Here is a 22,946-nt window from a genome sequence, read left to right on the forward strand (position 1 = left end):
ATTTTTAAACAAACCTTCACTTAAAAACTTCAATATGACTTTTTAAAAAATAATTTGATAATGAAAATTTCATAGCGATAAATAGTGCTGAATAAGATTTTCAATTAAACGATTATGTATAGTTCTGCGATTTTATATAAGGTTATATAAGATTCTATATATCTACACTTCGTATGTTTTATAATAAACAAAAAAGTAATTTTAATTTTTGGACATAGGGTCCGGTCCCCAAAGGAATGTCATTTCTTACTTGTCACAAAAAAATAATGGAATATAATAATAATAACACTAGATCCATGAGCGTTCGCAACTAGCCGAGAGAAATTATACCAAAAAACTTTTCAGATTAAGCAAATAATCGCAATTCTTAACGTTAGTTTCTATAGTTTCTGTACATTCTCAAAATGGGCGCCATTCTGTCGTCTGCTTCTTCCTCTTAACGAATTTCTTGATGCACAAAAGTATTTGTACGTTACAAGGAACTTAAATTTTATAAACGGGTACGTGTTTCAATAATTTTGGATGTGCGTCTGTAATAGTATATACTTATGTGGACATTATCGGAGTAGCTGTACAATGCATTCAAATTAGAGTCTAATTATTAGACACATGGAAACTTGATACTTATATTTAGCAAACTAGCGCACTACTGTGAATGTTTTACTTTTTTTTTTTTTTTTTTACAAATGAAAATTATTAGATAAATAAATCTGCACAATAATAAAAACTAAGCAAAACTTGTATGATGAATATGGCATTTTTTTTTCTAGTCGCTTACCTAATTTGAGTTAATTATGAACCAATAGTAACTGACAATATTAGCGTTGTATACCGTAATAACGATATAATCGACTGATTTATTTAAATTCATTTAATGAAATACTAAAGAAACGAAGCAATAACATAAAATGGATGGAAGCGGAAGCAGCGGCATGAACCACCATACCGCGAAACTTTGCAATGTGGGAAAAGAGGTTGAACTCATGGGGTCGCGGTAGCAACGAGGTTCTCAAGGGACCCGTTTAACGTTGTTAAAGGAAGGAGAAGAAAATGACGGTTTACTGCAGAACAGTTCACTGCTTTATGGGCGTTTTAAATATATCTTTGTGGGCACTTCTATTGATTGATATGTACCAACAACATATCTGTTTGATCTAGCAATAGAAGTTGTAGGATATAATTATGATATATTTATGTGTTATATTATTACGTGACACCTCCAAGGATTCATCAAGGGAGGACACTCGACTATTCACAACCCACCGTCTACGCTACTTAAAACACCATCCCAATATAATGTTATGATCGTTATTACAGACAGTAAAAGTTGGTTTGGGGTAGTAGGTGAGGGAACATACCAACTTACATGTGGTGAATTTTTATATTTGTAGCATTTCAAAAATTCGAAATTAATATTTCGAATGCATGTAATTAATATTTGTTTACCCAGTCAATGCTGATCTCAAATATTTTTCAGCTCATTGAATACTCTTCAAAAAACATTTCTGTGATCATATAAAAGCATGCATAAACGAACAGAAGAATAGAATATATGACAAAAGCACATTATATGGAATTACTTTCAGTATGCTAATCAGCATCATGAAGAGCAATTTCTCTCTCTCTCAAAAAGAAAATTATTCTATGCTCCCTACCTCAAACTGTCCATATAAAGGCCCATGTGTAGCACCAGATATATATTACATTTGATGGAAGTGGACTTCAGGAAATTGAGTCCTAAAGATTTGGGGTGCTGGTGACAGTGTGTCAAAGTTCAGAGGTCATACTACAAAGCTAAATTTGCTCATAGGATTACCTGGTTATTGTATACACTAACAAGCAAAGATAAGTTATTATTTCTCTTTATAAGACCTTGATATAGCTCCCATTTGGACTATTGCACAGTAGTGTGTATGTAGGCTATGAAAATCATTATGGAGTTGGATCATATTGCAGATGGAACTGAAGGCTAAACTTGCCTAATATATTAAAAAAAAAAGTACCACTAAATGGTAATTTATTTTTCTTTTTTTAAGTGTGAAGTATGAATTTTTTTTTTTCAAGATAGTAGCATTCTGTTATAATGGATCAACATAACACTCCATCCTCTTAATGAAACATTATTAAACAATTTCTAATTGTTTATAAGTTTGAAGAAGTCATTGAAACACCTGCAAGGTGATTGGGATTTTTATTATTTCTGGAATCATACATTTTTACCAAACAACTATTTCTGATGAAACTGATTATTGAACTGTTATTAGAGTAGAGGGGTAGACTTAAGAAATTCTGATATGTTGGAGTTTGCAGTTGATAATGCCCTTCATACGGCCAGTAGTGCACTCAAGATTTAATCTTGGGGGGGGGGGGGGGGGGGGTTGAGTAGACCATCTGAGAATATACATGCATCACATATGACCTATGACTGAGCATCTGCAATGATCGCTAATTCATAAGTAGTATAAATAGAAGACACGACACAACATAAATAAAAAAAAAAGAATTTTAATTAGGAAAAGATTTTTGGAAAATTTTCTAGTGTTTTTTTTCTTTGAGGGGGCCAGGGCCCCTTTGCCCCGCTGCATATGACACTTCACTTCCAGCTGTATGCAGTTTGGTATTTATATTTAAGTAAATATTAAAACTCTGAAAACATATTTGGAATTGTGCACTAAAAAAATATCAAAAAATCGGGCGAGTTTAGGACTTTTTGCTATCTCTGTAATGCTAATAAAGTTTCTTTTTTGTGAATCCATGAAAGGTTGTAAGCATATAGCACATTAGTATTAGTAGAGTGGGCAGGCTAAAGGTTAGTTTTCTGGTTATGTATCATTACATAACCAGAAAACCCTGCTCTAGAGACCAAAGATGGTACTTTTTTGAGGCCACTTACAGGCCTCCAATAAGCATGCAAGTTGTCTCACACTGGGTGATGAAATCCCTTTGCCACTTTCAAGACATTCAGAAAACGTCATGTCCATACTGAGAGTTTAATCTTAATATTTGGCCAAGTAGTTAGCATATTCACCCGTAGTTTAATTTGCTAAGGTGAATATGCTAACTACTTGGCCAAATAGGCATGGTTTGTGTGCATGTGCATGCATGAACTGAATGAGAAAGCCATTGTTAAGTTCTGTTAGTTAAGTATGACCATACTTAATTTTTAAGTATGGTCATACCCCAGTGCAGTGGCCCCCAGAGGGGGGGGGGGGGGAGCTTCCAAAGAAAAAAGGAAAAAACACTGAAAAATGTTCCAAAAATCTTTTCCTAATTAAACTTTTATTTTTATTTATGTTATATCTTGTCTTCTATGTCTATATTACTTATGAATGAGCAATCATCGTAGATGCTCAGTCATAGATCGTATGCTATGCATAGTGTGTATTCTCAACTCGGGTACCCTCCAAGATCTAATCCTGAGTGTGCTACTGCCCAAGTGCTTGTTTTGTAAAATAGGTACTGGCGCGCATTTGTTGCTAGCAGGAAAAGTTGATAATTATAATGATTCTGCATGTCATGTGACACTGTTAATAAAGGTGCCAGTATGCTGTACTATTACATAACCATCTTAAAAAAAAAAAACTCGTCATACCTATTTTGATATTAATAAGATATTTCTATGAAATGCTTTATATAAGCCAGAACAAATTCCTAGTTCAGCCATCCCTCAAATGCAGCCATTAAATATCAAATAGTATACATAATCTCATATGCTGAAATTCTAGGTTAATGCTGTGGTGCATCTATAAAATGTTTACACATACCTGATTTCTTAAATAGAGAAATCCTAGCTGTCAGCTTTGATAAAGCCATTTGGTTGGAAAGACCAGGGTTCAAATCCTATCTACAATGTGAAGAACCTTTATCAGCTTTCCAATGGAAGGTGTTTGGAGGTGGCAGGGTTTTTCATCCCATAAGCAGCAAACTACCAGCAGAAACTACCTCAATTTATACACAAAAATGTATATTTAGGAATCATTACCTGCCATAACCTAAAATGATGGTTATGAAAGCCTGTGTCTGAATAGGTCAGGGGAGGGGGGGGGAGTTATGAGCCTGTAAGTACCATGGATTATTTTTTCTTAAATACCTTTCATGTTAGAGGCATGTGACTGTTCTAAGCATGGTTCTGTTTGGGCTAATACAACTTAAAAGTTTCCAAGAATAAAGTGTAAAACCAGTCTGCATTCTTGGAGCTAAAAACCTGCCATCTGAGACATCTCAACCCATCCTCGCTTGGAAAGGCACAGAAATCTTTTTTTAAGAAAAAAAAATCTGACTCCCAACTACTAAAAGAAGTCCTATGTTATTCTATTCCATGGACACATCTACATTAAAACAATATTTTATCTAAAAATCATTACAGTTCTGTAAAATTAGGCAGGTTACCATAGTCATTTTCTGTATATGTTGTTTTAGTATTTTTTTACTTGAAACTTTTCCTTTACTTTCTAATTTTTTCGCTGCATTTTTTTTTATGTAAGACATGTCTCATGTGATAGACTTTACCTAACTTTTTTTTCTCCTTCTCAAATCAAAGGAAAGTAAGCCAAACAGCAGGTTTATAAAACTAATCAAAGTTCACTGTTCCTATACTAAAAGGAACTTTTTTTTATTTCATTGACACCAATTTTTGTATATTTTAAGAAGGTCTTGCTTCTTTTACTAAATTTTTGAGAGAATATTTTCTATGCATGAGTATGATGCTTGCCAGTCTGGATGGTTCACTGGTTAGCATATCTACTCTCCAACCACAACAGACTATAAGTTTGAATCCCACTGTGGGTACAGATGCTTGTGAATTTTTTTTAAAAGTGATAGATGAATTTCAATGCCCAGTATGAGACTACTATACTACCTCCCTTCATATGGAGGCCTAAAGTGACTAGAAAAAAAGTTTCATGTTTGGTCTCTAGAGTGAAGTTTCTGGATTATTTAATTCATAGATCACTCAGGCTCTTTGTTACAAAAACTTAAACATTTAAAGATATGGTTGCCTGTTTGCAGAAATCAGCAATGAGGTCAACATTTTATATCTGTTAATTGAGTATGTTCTCAGTTTTGCATGTACTGCAGGAGGAAAAATCCCTGCCACTTTTGTATGAAAGTGGATAACTTACCCTCAGTTGAAAAGCCCTTATAAAGGTTCGTTACATTCTAGTTATGATTTGAACCAGCCAAATCTTTTCAGCCAAAATGCAAATATCATGTTGTCATAGCAACCTGTGCTCAAAGGATCATGTTATTGGAAGAGGAGTAAGGGATGAATTATGATCAAAAAGATCAGGTGATCAACACTCCATAAAATTCTTAAACACGAGAAGAAGTGGGTTGAAAAAGTTGAATGTTTGGTCTCCAGATTCTGGATTATATAAAAAATACAAAAATAAAAGAAAATAAACAAATAAAACGAATGAAAATAGAAAACTTCCTTAGCCCACCAATGGCACTTATGTACTATAGGTTTACAATCTTTTGTGGGTTAGAGTCACATAAAAAATGCAAACCTTGCAATGTTGGGAGGACTTGAGATGCCAGCAATAGGGGGGGGAATCAGTTATTTGATTGCATCCTTTGTACTATGCAGATGTTTGGTATTTAAGTGATTGATTAAATCCTGAAGTACATAAAATCTTAAATAGAAACTTTTTTTTTTCACTTTTCAAAATTTTGAGAAAAAAAGATAGTGGAACTTAGTTTACCTTACCTTTTACTGTCCCATTCTCTCCAGGTATTGGGTTCCACCGTTTATAAACATTCCTATAGGAAGTCCTATCATTTCTATAAATTGTAGATTTTATAATGGCCACTGCTATAAAAGAAAAACTGTTTTAAGTGTGTTATTAAAAATGAAGTACTATTGTACTAAATGTTTTTATTTTTATCAAATTAAAAAAAAATGGATGATATATTTGGTAATATTTCATTTGAGTATAAATTTCAGTATTTTTATAGTTCTGCATAAAATAAAATTATATCAGAAACGATCCCAATGAGGAAAATTGTTGGTGATGGCATTGGTGTGATTATTCTTGAATTAATTTCTAATTAAACAGGTATGATCAGTACCTCTTTGATTTCCTGATTGGTACTTTCTGTGATTTTTTATTGATTAAATAACCCTAATGTGAAATGATGAGTAAGGCTTACTTCTTTCTAGATTTGCAGTATATAGAGAGTTACATTTACATTCTCATTTAAAAATGAAAATATATTTCAGATTGGGGGGGGGGGGGTGAACTGCATGTTTTTCCTGAGGAGAAAATGTCTAAAATAATTTTTGGGACAGTTAGTATATAGATATTCTTATGTCATAGCCATGAGGATTTACTCTTTAATGACTGTTTTTCCACTTGTTGAATAGATATATTTAAAAAGTGGAATATATTGATAGAAAAAATAATAATGTGTAGTCTTTGTTTGTGGGAAAGGAAGAAATTATAAATAAATAAATCTGCTCTTTGAATACCTAAAGGGTCTTTACTATATTAGAAAAATAATGAAGACCAATTAGAATACCAGAAAATGTTTGATTGGAGTACAAATAGAATTTTAAAAAAAAACAAAAAACTTGACATTTAATTTTTTCCCTTCTTATTTGCTTATTATTTATAGGTACTTCATGGAATCAAAAGACTCACTGTGGGAGACCTACACTATCCATCAAACCAATACCTGTCATACATCTCCTTAAACTTAGTCACTGTTATGGTACTCATAATCACCTCTGGCAATCCATTTACCACCCTCCAAGTAAAGAACTGAGTCTACACACCGTTAGTAACCACAAACACTTGGACAACTTACAAGTGTGACCCCTTGTTTTTCCCCTTATTTACTCCCCATGTATTGAAAATTTTCTTTTGTGTCAATCTTATAGAACCTCTTTAGTAACTTAAGTTCCTATCATATTCCCTCTCCTCTGCCTGTCAGATAAACTCTGCAACCCACATACCTTCAGTCTATCTTCATAGGGAACATTCTACAGACCAGTCACCAATCCTCTCAATCCCCAAGAAACGCAGGTAACTAAATCTATACTAGTGAACATGTGTCTTATAATTCCCTATCTTTACTTGTCAATGTGTTCAACATCCAAGTAATCCTTTGAGCTATTTTGTCAATTCTAGCAATATATCTTCTGAATTTCAAATCTCTATCCACTATCAGCCCCAGATCCTCAGCTTCATCAACTTCCTCTAAACTAGTACCATCAATATGATATGAAGTATGTAATCTTTTCATCCCAAAGTGCCTTACATTACATTAATTTGACAACCACTACCCACACTGCCAATTTATTTAAATCATCCTGTAAAATATCTACATCACCTTTATCAACTACTATCTTCCCCAGTTTTGCATCAGCAGCAAACAACTGAATATCCCCCCCCTCTCAAATCTTTTGTTATATCATTAATGTACAAATTAAATAGTGGTGGTCCTAGGACACTCATCACCCTTATTCGCTTTGATTCCATTCCACCATACACCAGCCTCATATCCATTCACTCCAACTTATGTAATAGTTTTCCATGTGGTATTCTGTCAAATGCCTTTGCAAAAGCCTAGCATCATCGTGATGTAGCCATTTCCTTTATCCAATTCCACTGTCACCTTTTATAAAATCTGAATAAATTACTGAGGCAGGACCTACCTTTTCAAAACCATGCTGCTCCTTATAAAGTATCATTACAGACAGATCTTCTGATGCTGTTACCAGATCCAACACACTCAAATCCCTGGTCCCCTCCATCACATGATGTTTCAGGTAATTATCCATTAATAACTGTATAAATTCATTTCCATTTTGCCATACACCCTTTCCCTCTTTTCAATCTATATCCCCATAGTTGAAGTCAGCCTGCACTCATTGTGCTAATCTGTTGATCCTATTGCCTTCTATCTCACACACTAGACAGCCTCAAATGAACCTTTGTTGGTTGAAATTCTTCAACCATCATTAATAATACCTCTCCTCCTTCCCTATATCCTCAATCTTCTCTGAAAATACAATATCCATTACATTCTATCCCTGTAACTACACCATTCTTTGACAACCAGATCTTATTGGCTCATCGAGGGAGGGCATCTACTCTACAACTGTCTCCACCACTACAATGAACCAAAACTACACCAACGCCATCTACCACTAACCACCACCACTAGTATTTTTACAGACAATCACAAACATCCATGCCCACGGCAGGATTCGAACCTGCAGCCTTTTGGCTGGAGAGTGGATATGCTAACCACTTGGCCAACCAAGCTGAGTTATCTTATTATTAAATAATCTTTAATAATTATCTTATTATTAATGTTTCTTCTTCTGATTGCATATGTTTATGGTTATTCTTATATCATATTAATCAAACACTCTTAGTTCTCATGATCATAACATGAATGAAATTCTACACGTTGTATTTTTATGTTATGCAAGAATATTAGTGTAAATCAGATCACTTGTTCTAGAATTTATTTTTAACAAATGAAGTAATCATTATTTGAAAAAAAATGACAGACAAATCTGTTACATAGTGTTTTCTATTATCCACAAAATATACTTTCATTTTTAAAATTTCCAATTGTACACGGCCATCACAATGTTTTAATTTAATAGTTCATATAAGTTAATATTTTAATTCTTTTCATTTGTATGTGAACTAGCTTTGGGAGGGAGGAAGAGAAAATAGTTTTCATTTTAAATTTAATTCTTTATACAAAAACTACTGCATAGCAGCAAGAACTCTGCTGAAGAGTAGTATTTCTATCAGCTGTAGTAACAGGATTGTATAAGGACATTTTGTTGCTGTCTTAATCATCATTCTCATCTGTTCAGGATGGATTGAGTGTTCTATGGATTCTTTTCCTCCATTGGGTTCTGCCCTCTGCCAGCCAAGCCATCTTTTGGAATAAAGTCAAGCCTGAATAGATTTCACACCATCTTCTCGGTTTTCCTCTGCCTCAGTTGTCCCAACTCTTTCATAAAGAAAGACAGAGTAGTCTTTCTTTGTACATCCTGGCTGTGTGACCAAACCACTGTGTCTTTTGTGTAACCTATTTAGGATGTTATCAGTGAAACCCAACTCTTTCCTTACTTTATCATTTGTCTGTTTTTTTTTAGTCGACTTTGTGTCGTTGATTCTTCTTAAGAACTTTAATTCAAAATCTTTTAATCTGTCTTTTTGTTTGCCAGTGATCCAGCTCTGTGCTCCATACAGTACCACTGGAAGGATCATAGAGTTGAAGAGTTTAGTCTTTAGGCTATTGCTAATTTTTTGTTTCTCCATATTTTATTCAACTTCTTCATTGCTGACCATCCTAGACTAATTCTGTGCTTGATAGTTTCATATAACTTATATCAAATCAGTGATTAATGATATGAAATAATTAAAACTGTCCACTTGTTCTATTCTTTTATTATTTATTGTGATATTTATATATTTTTTCATTCTGCCTATTACCATAATTTTTGTCTTATCGAGATTTATCAAGCTGTATATTTTGCTAGTTAGATTTAGATTAGGAATCATTGATTTTAGATTATAAATGATTGGCTATCAGAACAATATCACCTGCATATTTTAAGTGACTGATGTTTCTTCCATTGACAGTTACTCCCAGGCAATTCTCCAAGGAACAGGTAGAACAAGGAGAGAGAGAGGAGCACCTCTGCATGATTCCCCCTCTGGGATGGGATTTTACTTGTTTCAATTCTTATGTGGCATTTCTATCTACTGAATCAAAGAAGACTGCTTGTAGTCTATAAAGCACACAAAAAGATTTCTTTGCTTCTCTCAAATCAAATCTGCTAGTCTCTATAAAACAAAAATTGCATCATTAGTTCCTCTTCCATTTCTGAATGCCATTTGTTCTTCTTCCATTACTTCTTCATACTCCCCCCCCCCATTCTATTAGAATGATTCTAATAAATATCTTGTAAACGTGGCTCAGCAATGATATGGTTCTGTAACTGTTGCATTTTCTTTTATAAACTCTTTTTTCATATATTAAGATGATTTTACTGAGTCTCCAGCCATCAGGGATTTCCTCTTTTTCTAATATTTGGTTGTATAAATAGCTCAGCTATTGTGTAGTCTCTTCTCCTCCTCTCTCTCCCAGAGTTCTTTAGGGAAACTGTCTGGTCCAGGTGCCTTTTCATTCTTCATTGAATTTATTGCCATGATGATTTCTTGGATCTGAGAGCTGGGTCAGAAGTAAAACACTTGACCAAAGACTAGAGACCGCAGATATGAGAGTCCTGAGAAAGATTAGAGGCATGAACAGATGTCATCAATGGCAATATCATATTAAAAATGAGGATATTAGGAAAGAACTTGACATTGTCAGCATCCAGGAATGCATTAGCAGAGCTAATCTCAGGTGGTATGGTGTCACTTAAATAGAATGGGAGAGGAAAGATTAGCAAAACAAGTGTTCTCTGCCAGGTTGGCAGCAAAACGACCCAGAGGAAGACCAAGATATAGGTGGATTGATACGGTACAAAGTGCCTTAGACGATAGAAATATAAGATCTGATAATGTTGGAGTCTTGACAAGTAACAGACTGATTTGGAGGAAAATTGTAGATAGGAAGTTAGTAATGATGTAATTTTTTCATGTAGTACTGTCATATCCTGTACACCCCTTGAGGGTACATAGCAGGAATTTGATGATGATTTCTTGTAGAATTTTTGGTTTGGATTCTGTTTGATCTTCATTTGCATGGTATGATGGACCTGATGGAGATAATCATATTTTAGAGTAATAGTGAAAAGTGTTTTGTCCAGATTGTTTCTTTTTCTGTTGGGTTCCCCATCACCTTGTCACCACTGAGCATAGTTATGGGATAAGAGGAGTAGCTCTTTGAGATTTCACTGATTGTTTTATACAAAGTTCTGATATAATTTTTTTTTTTCAAATAGATTTTTGCATTCTTCTGATTTTTTCATTCAGCCACTGGGTCTTTCTTTCTCTGCATTTTCTGTCTACTTATTTCTTGAGTAAATAATACAGGGCTAGTTTTTATTGATAATTTGTTTTTCATCTATCTCTTCTTCTCTACTAGATCCAAAATGTCTTCAGTCATTCATATATTGGTACTCTTTTTGGGGTAACCCAGGATCCTAGCTGCTGTATCCAGCAATTCTTTATCTCAATCCTAGCAGTTTCCTATGATTTGTTCTCTTATTGCTCAAAGTTTCCCTGTAATCTGTTCTCCATACTGATGCTCATATACTATGCTTGATTTTTAAGTATGTTGCTGTCTATTATTTTTACTTTGAGTATTATTTTCTTCTTGGGAAATTTGATGTTTATTTGTTTATTTTGGCTGGAAGAAGTTCATGGTCTGTATCCATATCTGTTTTTTGAGAATTTTTACATTTTGAATTGAGCTTTTCCATCTTTTATTAACTAATATATAGTCTATGCAGTTCTTGATTTCTCCATTGGGTGAGGTCCAGGTGTATTTAGGGCTTTCATATGATAAAACATTGTATTAGTGATAAACAAGCCATTTGATTTACAGAAATTTAGTAGCATGTCTCTCTCTCTTGTCATTTCTCCTATTCTACATTTTCCCATAACATCTGTTATGGGAAAATGTGGAATAGGAGAAATGACATAAGATAAGAATCTGAAAATCATCCAACTTTTGTATCAAAATCTCTTAAGATTATCAGGATCTCTCTCTTGTTTGTATCATCTGTTTCTCTTCTTGCAGTTGTTCCAAAAATTCTGTATGTTCTAATTCTCCATGAGAATGGTCTGGTGCATACACTTGGATAATTTTAATATAATGGTTCTTTTCTTTTACTTTAAATCTGATGGATAGGATTCTTGAAGAGATGGGTCTTATATCAGTGATGATGTTTATGAGACGTTGTGATTATATTTACAACTTCTTCTCTGTGCTACTGATCTCTTCTTACGAAGTAGTATACCTACTTCCTTCACTTAGGTCTACAACACCTTCGTCTCCAATGTGTCTCTGAAATTCTGATCACATTCCATCTAAACCATTTTAGCTCCTCTTTCAGTAATCTCAGCTAACCAGTTTTATGCAGTATTCTGATGTTTTCAGTTGAGATGTGAAAATATCTTCTTGAGGACCACATAGCCAATTTTTCACCTGTCTCTTGTGATTCTGGATTAGGTGCATTGGCTTCCCCAAATGTAGTAATATTGTAATTAAGCTTCGATTTCAAATCCATGGAACTGTTTGGCAGAATATTGCAACTGACTTGCCAATCCTCTGTTATAATTGCAGCAATAACCATACTTGGCTAGTGTTGCCAGCCGTTGATTGGGCTATGCTAATTCATCCACCTGCTAGAGCATGCCATCGCTGATAACACTTGCTGTCTTAAAGTGTGTAAAATCAAATGATTTTAGTAGTGAGCTCTATTATGTGTACAGAGAGATTATATTATGTAAAAACTTATAGGTGATAAGAATTACTGTAGGTGGTGGTCTCACAAATGCCCATACCACAGTTAAATTCAAATCCACAACTTTAGACTGAAAAGCAAATGTGCTATTCACTCAGCAGTAACTGAAGCTTTTATAAAAAGAATATAATTTCTTGTCAAATACAATATGTAACATACACCTAAAAGCTTCAGTTACTGCTGAGTGAATAGCACATTTGCTTTTCAGTCTAAAGTTGTGGATTTGAATTTCACTGTGGTATGGGCGTTTGTGAGACCACCACCTTGTTCACTGGAGCCATAGTTGGCTTAAAAAGACCAATTCTTAGATTACTGAATCATAATCTTGCCAGTGGCATTAATTGTATCCTATAGGTTACAATCTTTAATGGGTGGAATTTATTTTAAAAGAAAAGGCCAAGAGTCTAAATTCAATTTGGATAAAAGTGAATCTTGAGAATTAGGACTGCTATAGTGGATCAGTTAAATTGAATATTACCTGGAAGAAGAAAGGACTTGATTATCACACTTCTACTTACCCAGCTGAATGTTATCCAATCCTATACACCTTGACTGTTATATCTCAAAAAGGCCAGTTAGTAACTAATTATGCTAAATGCTAGTACTGGCATGTTCATTCAGGAGATAGCTGGAATATGTATATACATATAAAGCTCTTCCTAGCACAGTTGGTGAACTATTACCTTTTTGATTAGAAAGACTTTGGTTTGAATTATATCTGAGACACAAGGAACATTCAAGGACTTTTTCTACTAAAGCTAAACTCATGGATATGCAAAGTTTTTTGTTTCCTTGCAAAAGACACAAACCATTAGAAAACACATGCATTTGCAGACTGTGGATAGAGGATTAAACACCCTGTCATTAAACACTTTAGAAAAGTAGGTTTTTAAAGTCATGACTTTTTATGATGATTCAAAAACATCAGAGGGGATGGAGTGGAAAGAAGAAACTTGTTAACATTATATAGAAAACTTGTATCATTCTTTAGGAGTTTCATAAGACAGAGGCTGTCCCAAAGCTGAGTAGAAGAAATGAATGAAGAGAAAGAAAAATTGATTTTGTAAATTTGTTCAGCTGTGAAGTTGAAAGATGACAGGTTACTATACAGATCTTAATGATTTAGAAGAGAGAAGGTGAATTGTTAATGCTAATTCTAATGAACAGCATCTATGAAAATAACTGTAGAAAATGAATACAGCATAAACAGAATACCTATGTAAAAGTAATTCATTAGGAGATGGATTAATCAGTTTGAATTAGTTTTTAAGGAGCCTTGGGGGGGGGGGGGGGGGGGGTTACCATTCCCGAGGTGAAACAGTATTCAGTGAGTGAATTCATTTTTGATTTTGATAGGGTTCAGAGATAAAATAACAACACTTGCAGTGAAAGTGAGCATGGCTTCTTAGATGTTCATGTTGCAGCACTTGCGATATGTTTAGAGATGAAAATTATCCCCCATTTTGTTAGGGCTTTCTTGATTATCAGAAGTGATTAAATATAAACATTTATAGTTATAAATAAGTGTTACACTGTGCTTTGCATCTTTGCTGGAAACTATTCATTTCAAATTAGAAATTATTTGTTTATTAAAAGGTTTCTGCCGGTAAAAATATCAAATTGAAGAATTTTCTAAAGTAATCTTGAACATGAAAGTGTTGAAACTATTGGGGATGGATTAAAGCAAGGAGCTTATTCATATTAGATTTGAATTTCTAATATTTAGAGATTATATATGAGGCAGATTATTATAGAACACTTGTTTAAAGTCAAATGAGAAGGAAGGAAAATTAGATCAGTTTAAAGTTCAAATGTGAAAAAGTTTCATCCTGCTACATGTTTAATTGTACAAGTCCACTTGGATGGCACTGAGTGGATAGCATTCCTACTCTCTAAACAGACCATGGGTTTGAATCTCTTTGTCTATGAATGTTTGCAAATATGAAGTGATAGATGATTTCATCATCTGCTGTTAAACTAGAGGTCTTACTGGAAGAGGCTTGAAAACGTATCTAGTTTCTACAACAGTGTTTCTGCATTAGCTGACCTCAGGCCCACCCATAATAATGTATGATAGGTTTACAACCATTTCTTAGTGGGATGCACGTTAAAGAAAGAAATGAAAGAATTGCTTCATCATACCATTATATGATGAAAAGTTAGAACCAATTAGTCAAGATTAATTGAATTTAATACAGAGACCTGAAATTTTGAGTCTCTTAGGTGAAGTGGTAATTGATAGTAAATAAGTGCAAGTTTTCCATGCCCTGATCAGGAAGAGGATAATATATGTGTGTGTTTTTTTATATATCTTTTATATAAATGTTCAAATACACATGTGTGTGTGTTTATTTTTCTTTAAATTGGTATCAAGTAATAATTTCATAGTCGGATCTTGTGAGTATATTGTGGTAAACTCCAAATGGTGTATTAATGTTTGTTGTTTGTGAATCCACCGATGAAAGGTTTGTAAATGAATTGTACATTACTTCTGATAGGCTAAGGGTAATCTAGTAACATGGAATTTTTTTCATGCTGCTTTATACCACTCAATGCTATATATAGATGAAACATATCAATTAATTTATGCTTCACATCAGTGTTATTCCAATTGTATCCATTTTTTTTTTTTTTGTTTCAGTAGGAACTTGTCAGTAAACATGTAAACATTGTGAAGGTTGATAAGGGGGTGAAGAAAATAATTCACCATCTAAATACTTTCACAAATATCCATGCCACAGTTCTCTGAATAGCAGACATGCAATCTACCCAGCCAACCAGACCATCAAAAAAGGAAAGCGAAAGCTATCCTGAAGGATGTTGCCACAAAGGGCAGTTCAGAAAGTTATGAAATGGCCTGTATTATTTCATCTTGTAAATAGTAGCAAATGCATGTGATAGTGGAAGTATTTGGAAGATTTCTCAGCTTGAGTAAATATGTTCAGATATTTATAATTTGAGGTTTGGTTATTATCTGTGCTATAAAACTTTTTTTTTTCCCTTTTGGTGATCCAAATTAAACCTTATTCATGGTGACAACAGCTGTCTGTTAATAGCATCCATTGTAGCATTGCATTGATGAAATTGCTGACTCTTGCATCAAATTTCATTTTTAAGAAATAAGCCACATAGGAAAAGATCTGATAAGTACAGAGAATGCTGCAAGCATGTAACATGTTTGGCTTTATGTGATGAAAGTACAAGTAGTGATCTGTGTGCTGGAACATTGCCATGCTATAATAGTCACCTGACTCCTGTACTAATCTATTGAGTTGGATGAAATTAATGTCCCAAAATAATTTAGTACCATAGTCCTTTCTTGAAGGAATGTTTCCAAAGCATGTTGGAACATTAAGAAATTGCATTTTATTAAACTTTTTTCTCAGAAGACAAATCTGAATTACTCTAGTATCTCAACAATTAAACACTTAGCACAAACATTTGCATGAGCTGATATATCACCTTTTACCTTTGTAATTTTCCAAGTGCAACACAACATTTGGTGTTGAAATGGAATTTAACTTTTGTGTGCAGTCAAATGATGCATTGATTATGCATACAGAAAGGTGTAATAAAAGTACAAATAGATATCTCATTACCAGCCTGTTTCTTATTAAATGTTTTGCTGACCAGGATAGGTTAGAAAAATTAAACTTTTATTCATAGAACCTATTAAAAAAAAAAAAAAAAAAAAAAGCATATATCAGCATTGTATATTTTCAGGTAAAATTCAGTAAAAATTAAACTGATTACCTGTACTATAGCCAATAATGTATACGCTAATTCAGATTCTGTCTCCTAGGACAATCTTTCCAGATCTTCTCAAATGACTGAATTAACCAGTCTCAAATAGTTGGCATGACTTTCCTTTTTGTAAAACACTTACTGGTCTGAGAACACATGGTTGACAAATTATACTCTAAAATTTCATTATGTAGTCTAGCCAGTGTAACATGAAATAAGTTAAAATAACATGTTCTATGATCATTGTCACTAGATTGTTGCATGCAATCAGACTGTCATCAGCAGCAAAAGTATCAGTATCAGTTGGAAGGACTATGCAATTTATGAATGATTATAATTTGGAAAGAAAAACTTGTTTTATAGCTTTATATTAGATGCATACCTATGATTTGTGTCACAAGGGCAGTAAAAGCATATTCTGAAATGTTTTTTCCTCTGAAGGAAAGCTATCAACAGATCAGTTATACAGTATCTCTCTTGACATAGACAGATGATTAGATAAGTGGGAAATGGAATATAACAATATAGACTTTTTAATATGAAATGCAAAATGAGTTGCCATTCTTACATGGAAGTGTCTGGGTTTTTTCCTCCAGGAAACTTGGGTTTCTCATCCTACAAAACAGGCATTTACTAGATAATATGTGCAATTGACAAACATAGTAGATCATGTATATAGAATTAACTGCTCTATCTTGACATTAATTAGTTTATACAAAACTAAATGAATGAGTAATTTGAAATATGATAGACCCATTTGAGTCTCACATGTTTGGGGGAAATGCAGAAAAAAAGTTTACTATGAACTCTAATTAGAAAACATGCAAGTTATTATATATTGATCATTTTAATAGTATCAAAAATAATTAAAAAAAAATTTTATTAATGGATGATATAATTAATTATTTTTATATGTCTGGGATCTTGTTTCAGACTTATTCCATATAAACTAGAAAATAAGCAAAAAAAAAAAAATTAAAAAAAAAGAGCACATAACTTTGGAGTAGGCAGGTGATAGTTTCCACTTATAAATTTTTGCTCCTAGTTGAAACATTGATCTTGAATACATTTGTATAGCTGTACCCTTCTCTTTTTGATTTTTAATATATTTATTTCTATAAATTTAATGAATAAAGATAAAATATCCATTTTTAAAAGAAAAAATAGTATATTCAATTTTCACGGCAAAAACTTTGCAGTGCAACATTTTTGCAGTGCGTTGCCTGTACTACTACTTAAGACATGATCCTGAATTGGAATGTTTTTGACTTTAAAAAAAAATCAATCTTGCAGCTGTTTCAGAATGATTTAGCCCTCGAAAAGGTTAGGTGAGATTGTCATTTAGCAGGCACTAGTGCAGTCTTGCAAATTTCAAGGTGGATCCTAAAACATGAAAATATTTATAATAATGTTATCACAACAAATATTTCCATATTTTTCTGTGCAGTAGGAACTGCAAATAGTCCATCTGCTGTACTAATGTGTTGCATCCATGAAAGTTTGATCTTTCAGATGGTTGGCTAAGTGTTTATCACATATTCACTCTTTAACCAATAGGTTGTGGATTTGAATCCTACTGTGGACATGGATGTTGTGAATATCTTTAAGCTGGAGATAAATTTCATTTCCTGGTGTCAGGTAACTGCCCCATTTATTCAAAACCTGAAGCATTTTGAAAATGATCCATGTTTGTTCCTTGAGTGAAGTTTCCAGATTATGTAAAAAATGGAAAATAAAAATTTAATAAGACAAAAAAAAAAATCCTCAACCCACCCATGGTACTACTGCGGTATATATTTACAACCTTTCATGGGCAGGAGTTGCATAAAAAAAGGAAAAAAACAACAACTCAGAATGCTTTCAGTAGCTCATTGAAAGTTATGCAGTCATGGTTTTCTCACGATTTGTGATGCTTTCTTCTAAATAACACTGTTTCCAGTCAACTACATCTGATACGAAAACTGCAGATATTCACATCCAGTTCTTCCCAGAATTATGCCTGGACAAGAAGAGCCAAGTATTTAAAACAAGCTAATCAGCCCACTGAAAGAAAGAAAGCACTAATAAAAACACAAAAGCTTCTGGGAATGATGCAGAGGACACTGATGTGTAGAAGTAGGGAGATTCTTGTTCTGTTGTATAAGGCTTTGATTAGGCCACACATGGACTATTGTGCCCAGATTTGGTCACCAGGTTTTCAGAAGAATGAAGAGATGTAGGAAAGTATCCAAAGGAGACTGACTAAGGTAGTTTCTGACCTCTGGAATGTCGAGTATGAGGAAAGATTGAGAAGATGTAATTTGCAGAGTCTGGTGAAGAGGAGGAAGAGGGGAGATATGATAGAAACCTACAAGTTGGTAAGGGATTGTTATAGGATCAATGCTGGAGAAGTTTTACAGAGAATAGTGGGAGATCAGGGGACAACCAGAGGTCATCCCTGGAAACTGTATAAAGAGGGTGTGAGAGGCAGGATTTTTTCGTGCAGAGTTGTGAATGATTGGAATGCCTTGCCTGAGAATGTGGTGTCTGTAAAGAGTTTGAATGTGTTTAAAACACGGTATGATGAGCTGTGTGTGTGTGTGTGATAAAAGGACCTCCCAGATGAGTCTTTGACTCCATGAGGTCTTGGGTGGTAATAATAATAATAAAAAGCAAAGTACATCCTCTTTGGGACTACCTTTCACATAGTGCAATATTTAGGCTGTATTAAAATTTGTCTTGCATTATAACACAGAGGAAAAACATTGATTATATATTACAGTAACTCTGCTCTGGTAAATGGTGTTTAATTTTGGGATTTATGATGTACAAAAGTGTATTTGAAACCAAAAAGATTTTAGTTCCAAATACTTTTTTTTTTTTTTTTTGTAAAAATTTGTCAAAATGATAAAGCACCCTCATAGTATAGTTGGAAGAATGACATGACATGTATCCTTCAGTCAGAAAAAAAGATCTGGATTCAGTTCTCAAGAAACACGGATTGCATGAGCTTTTCACTTGAAGATGAACTTACTACTTTTGTGTGGAGGTAGGTGGAGTTTTTCTTGAAACAGATAAAATTAGCCATGAAATATGTGATTAACTGACAAAAATACATTTGTGAGGTAATATATTGTAGATTGACCTCCCAGTGAGTTCTGAAATTCCATGAAGTGCATGTAATAATAACTCATGTTAATAATTCTGCACTGGCTACATGAAGTTGATAAAATATGATAATTAGGCTCTCTGTTATTAAAGTTTGTCAAATTGTTTCAGATCATCTTATAGTGGCAGAGTTATGTCCAGAGTACATAAGCCAAAAGCAGGTTGATCTGTTGGAAATGTGCTATGATGTTAACATGTTGGTCAGATTTTTTTTTTTTTTTTTTTTTTTATAAAAGTACCACATGATAGAATTCTTTAAATAACTTACCTCAGTTACAGATGTTATAGTTTTGACAATCAAAAATTCAACTCTCATCACTGTAATGCTGTATTGTATATAAAGTCATGATGCAGTTTGTTAAGCCTACTATACTACAGTGTGGTAGTTTCATTGTTAAAGCAGTCTTTATTCAAGATTTTCCATAACTTTGATTTGACAGATGAAATGTCTCATATGTTGAAATTAAATGCAATTAAGTAACAATACTGCTGATTAAAAGTTAAATTCATGCAATCAGTTGACCAATTACAGTTGGAGAATTGTAAGGGTAATTTTCATATAGATAATGTGCACCCTCTAAATACATCCATAACAATGTTAAAAGGGAAAAAATGCTAAGAAGAACGTATGTTTTCCTTATTAATCACATCTATAGCATATATTGTTTTTTTTCTTCTCATCTGTTCTCTTCAATTCTTGTTTCCAAATTGTCATCTTACAGGGAGGAAAAGATTATCCACAGCCTCAATGTAATGCGACTATGGAGTCAGTAAGTTCCTACAGTTTTCCAGATCACCCTTTGTTTCTGAACGTTCAGTAGGATTAAATTTCAGCAATTTATTTATTAGACATCTTAACATTTGATAAAAATATTAGCAAGCTAATTTGGAAACTGAATACTGAAAAAATAAAGGTGGATGACTTCTTTAGCATACATCATACTATGTTAATTCAGTCATGTTGGATATGATTTGGTTTCATCATACAGTTAGTCACATAGTATCTGGGTGACCTGTTAAACTAGCTTTGTCATTCATTACAGTAACATCCCAGCAGAGCATAGGTGAATGCCAATATGAAAGTTTTTCTTAGTTAAGAGTTACGACTTACATTCAAAATCAGTTTTTTTCTCCCAGAGAGAGTACTACGGTAACCTATGAATTGTTCCCTTAAATTTTCTATTTTTCCAGCTAACTGCATGTGAAGTAACCTTCACATGCAGTTAGCTGGAAAATTTCAGGGAAATTGGGCAAACATTTTAATCTACTGGGTAGATACAATGAAAAAATCATGGTATTGTACTTGGAAAGAATATATATACACACACACACACAAACACACACACACACACACATATATATATATATATATATATATATAAACTTCAGCAGTGCCCATCATGTTTGTTATGACTGAAAACATCTCCAAATTGCACAGTGATATTTAAATTGCCATGCATATGGAGGGGGAGAAAAATTACTACAGTCAACGAAAATCATGAAAATTTAGATATTGTGAAAATCAGTTATAACTACAGTCATTCGTAACTTAAAAAAACAAACAAACTGACATGTTCACTGAATTCTTTTATAGGGTAAGGTTTCTCACATTTGTTTAATCCAATCTGTTTCATTATATGGGATCCAGTCCCCACAAAGCAATCTGAATGTGACTTATGTATCTGATTACTTTCAACCTCTTAAAGTTGAAATGTTGCTAAAATTAATTTTCTTAAGTGTGGCCTGTTTCATTAAATGCTCAGCTAAGTTTCCTTTATTTGAATTTGTATCAACAATGTTTCATTTAGTGTTACTTTTAAGTTCTAATTATTAATTGTTGCTAGTTTAAATTATTTTTCCAATTAATGACTGGAACCAAGTTTATAGTAGACACTATTTGTCTAATTAATTATCTTACCCATACTGCGATAAGTTTCAACCTGTCTTGGGTAGAATTCCCATAAAAAAAAAAAAAAATAATAATTTACTTCATAACAAGAAATATTCATCTATTCTTAGTTACGTAGCTCGATTTTTTTATGGCCTAGTCTACTTTAATCTGATTTTCAACCATCCAAATAAGTCTCATTCTGAGATCTCTTCTAAATCAGTACTCAGGACTAATGTTTCATAATGTCTTCATCCTCAGGCATATTAGAAAATGTGGTGCATTACTTATATCAAATTAATTCATTGTCCAGCTTAATTTTTTGGACATAAATTGCATTATAAATAAGGAATTGTATTTTCTTATAGTAGATACCACAATAAATGAAAGCTTTTCATCAGCCTTATTGAGGTATGATATATATATATATATATATATATATATATTTTTTTTTTTTTTTTAAGTTGAAGTCAGAATTAGATTCAGGATATCAACGTAGTTACATGAAAAGTAAAACTGACGATTTTAGATTTTTTTTTCGAAACTTTATAGCAATTCATTAAAATTTAGAAAATGCTTAACTAGGCAGACTGCTAGCATGTTATGTTAAAAAAAAAACAAAAAAAATGTGCAGTTGGTGGAAAAGTCAATAATAGTATATTATCCAATAACTCACCATATGCTTAATTGCCAGATGGTAGTTGGGGGAAGGCATTATCTCCAGTTGCTCCATTACTTCAGATTGGCACTTAAAAAAATCCTAGGTAATCCGTGTTGTCTGACCATTTTTAGTTAAAGGCACAATGACTTTTCAGGGCTGACACTTGCGCACCCTATTATCCATAGCACAAACAACACATAATTACGTAATTTACTTGAATTGTGTAAATTTATGCTAAATTAAGAGGAGGACGTTAATTTATCTTTCAAAGAGCAGAAACTTGTACAATATGCAAGCACCTGTTATTAGCATATATATATGACCATGACATACACGGTAGAATATAACAACGAAATATTTATTTTATTATATATAGAAAGTTAAGATATGAAATTGTATATTCAAATATTAATAAAATGAAACTGAAAACATTTAGCTTCTAAGTTAACTAAATTTATTAATACTTAAACTAAATAACATGGATAATGAACGGTTCAACTGTTTGTGTTCTTATAATCTTGTTTCATCTTTACCACCCTCTATTCTCCATAAGATTGTTACATTGATATAACTATTCCTATTTGGAAACCTGGAATAAATATTTTTCTGGAAATATTAGAAGTTAAATATTATTAAGGATACAAACGGAACCTAAAACATATAGAAACTAAAATTTAGTTGCACGTGTACTAAAATATTACATCTATTTCTTTCCTTAAAGTGCAGTCCGCATATTCTTGATATAAGTTGGATTCGAAGTGCAGAATGGTTGGAGGTGGGGTGGGGAGGAGGAGCGAGAACTGACCCTAAGGTACGGACGGCTCGCTTTCTTTATGTAAATATGCTTTCCGACAGCGAAAACAGACTGTGGCTCGTAGACTAAAGTAGAATCTGCTGTTGCCACAGGAATACGGAATCATAACAGCACATCTGCCATAAACATGCGAGTCTTATTATATATTAGTAGAGCAGGAGTATCAGACTGGAGTTAAATTTATGAAGGTTCTTAATTTGACCAACTAGTTATTTTGTAGTTGTTACGATATAGAAGTAAA

At 33.2% G+C, this 22,946-nt stretch overlaps 1 protein-coding gene and 1 long non-coding RNA gene across 2 annotated transcripts in view; one reads left to right on the forward strand and one right to left on the reverse strand.

The window, feature by feature from the left end:
- Positions 1–22,043, reverse strand: part of LOC150104878 (uncharacterized) — a 205,389-nt gene extending 183,346 nt beyond the window's left edge. The window contains exons 1-2 of the long non-coding RNA XR_016548554.1: positions 21,907–22,043; positions 5,708–5,812 (exon numbers count right to left, since the gene is read on the reverse strand). This is a non-coding gene — a long non-coding RNA (uncharacterized LOC150104878). The remainder of the gene's footprint in view (positions 1–5,707; positions 5,813–21,906) is intronic.
- Positions 1–22,946, forward strand: part of LOC150104879 (uncharacterized) — a 107,935-nt gene that overhangs the window by 1,751 nt on the left and 83,238 nt on the right. The gene's annotated exons all lie outside the window — the stretch shown is intronic.

Source organism: Typopeltis vanoorti, chromosome 7 (assembly GCF_054136105.1).
Source record: "Typopeltis vanoorti isolate ZY-2024b chromosome 7, IOZ_Tvanoo_1.0, whole genome shotgun sequence".
NCBI lineage: Eukaryota > Metazoa > Arthropoda > Arachnida > Uropygi > Thelyphonidae > Typopeltis > Typopeltis vanoorti.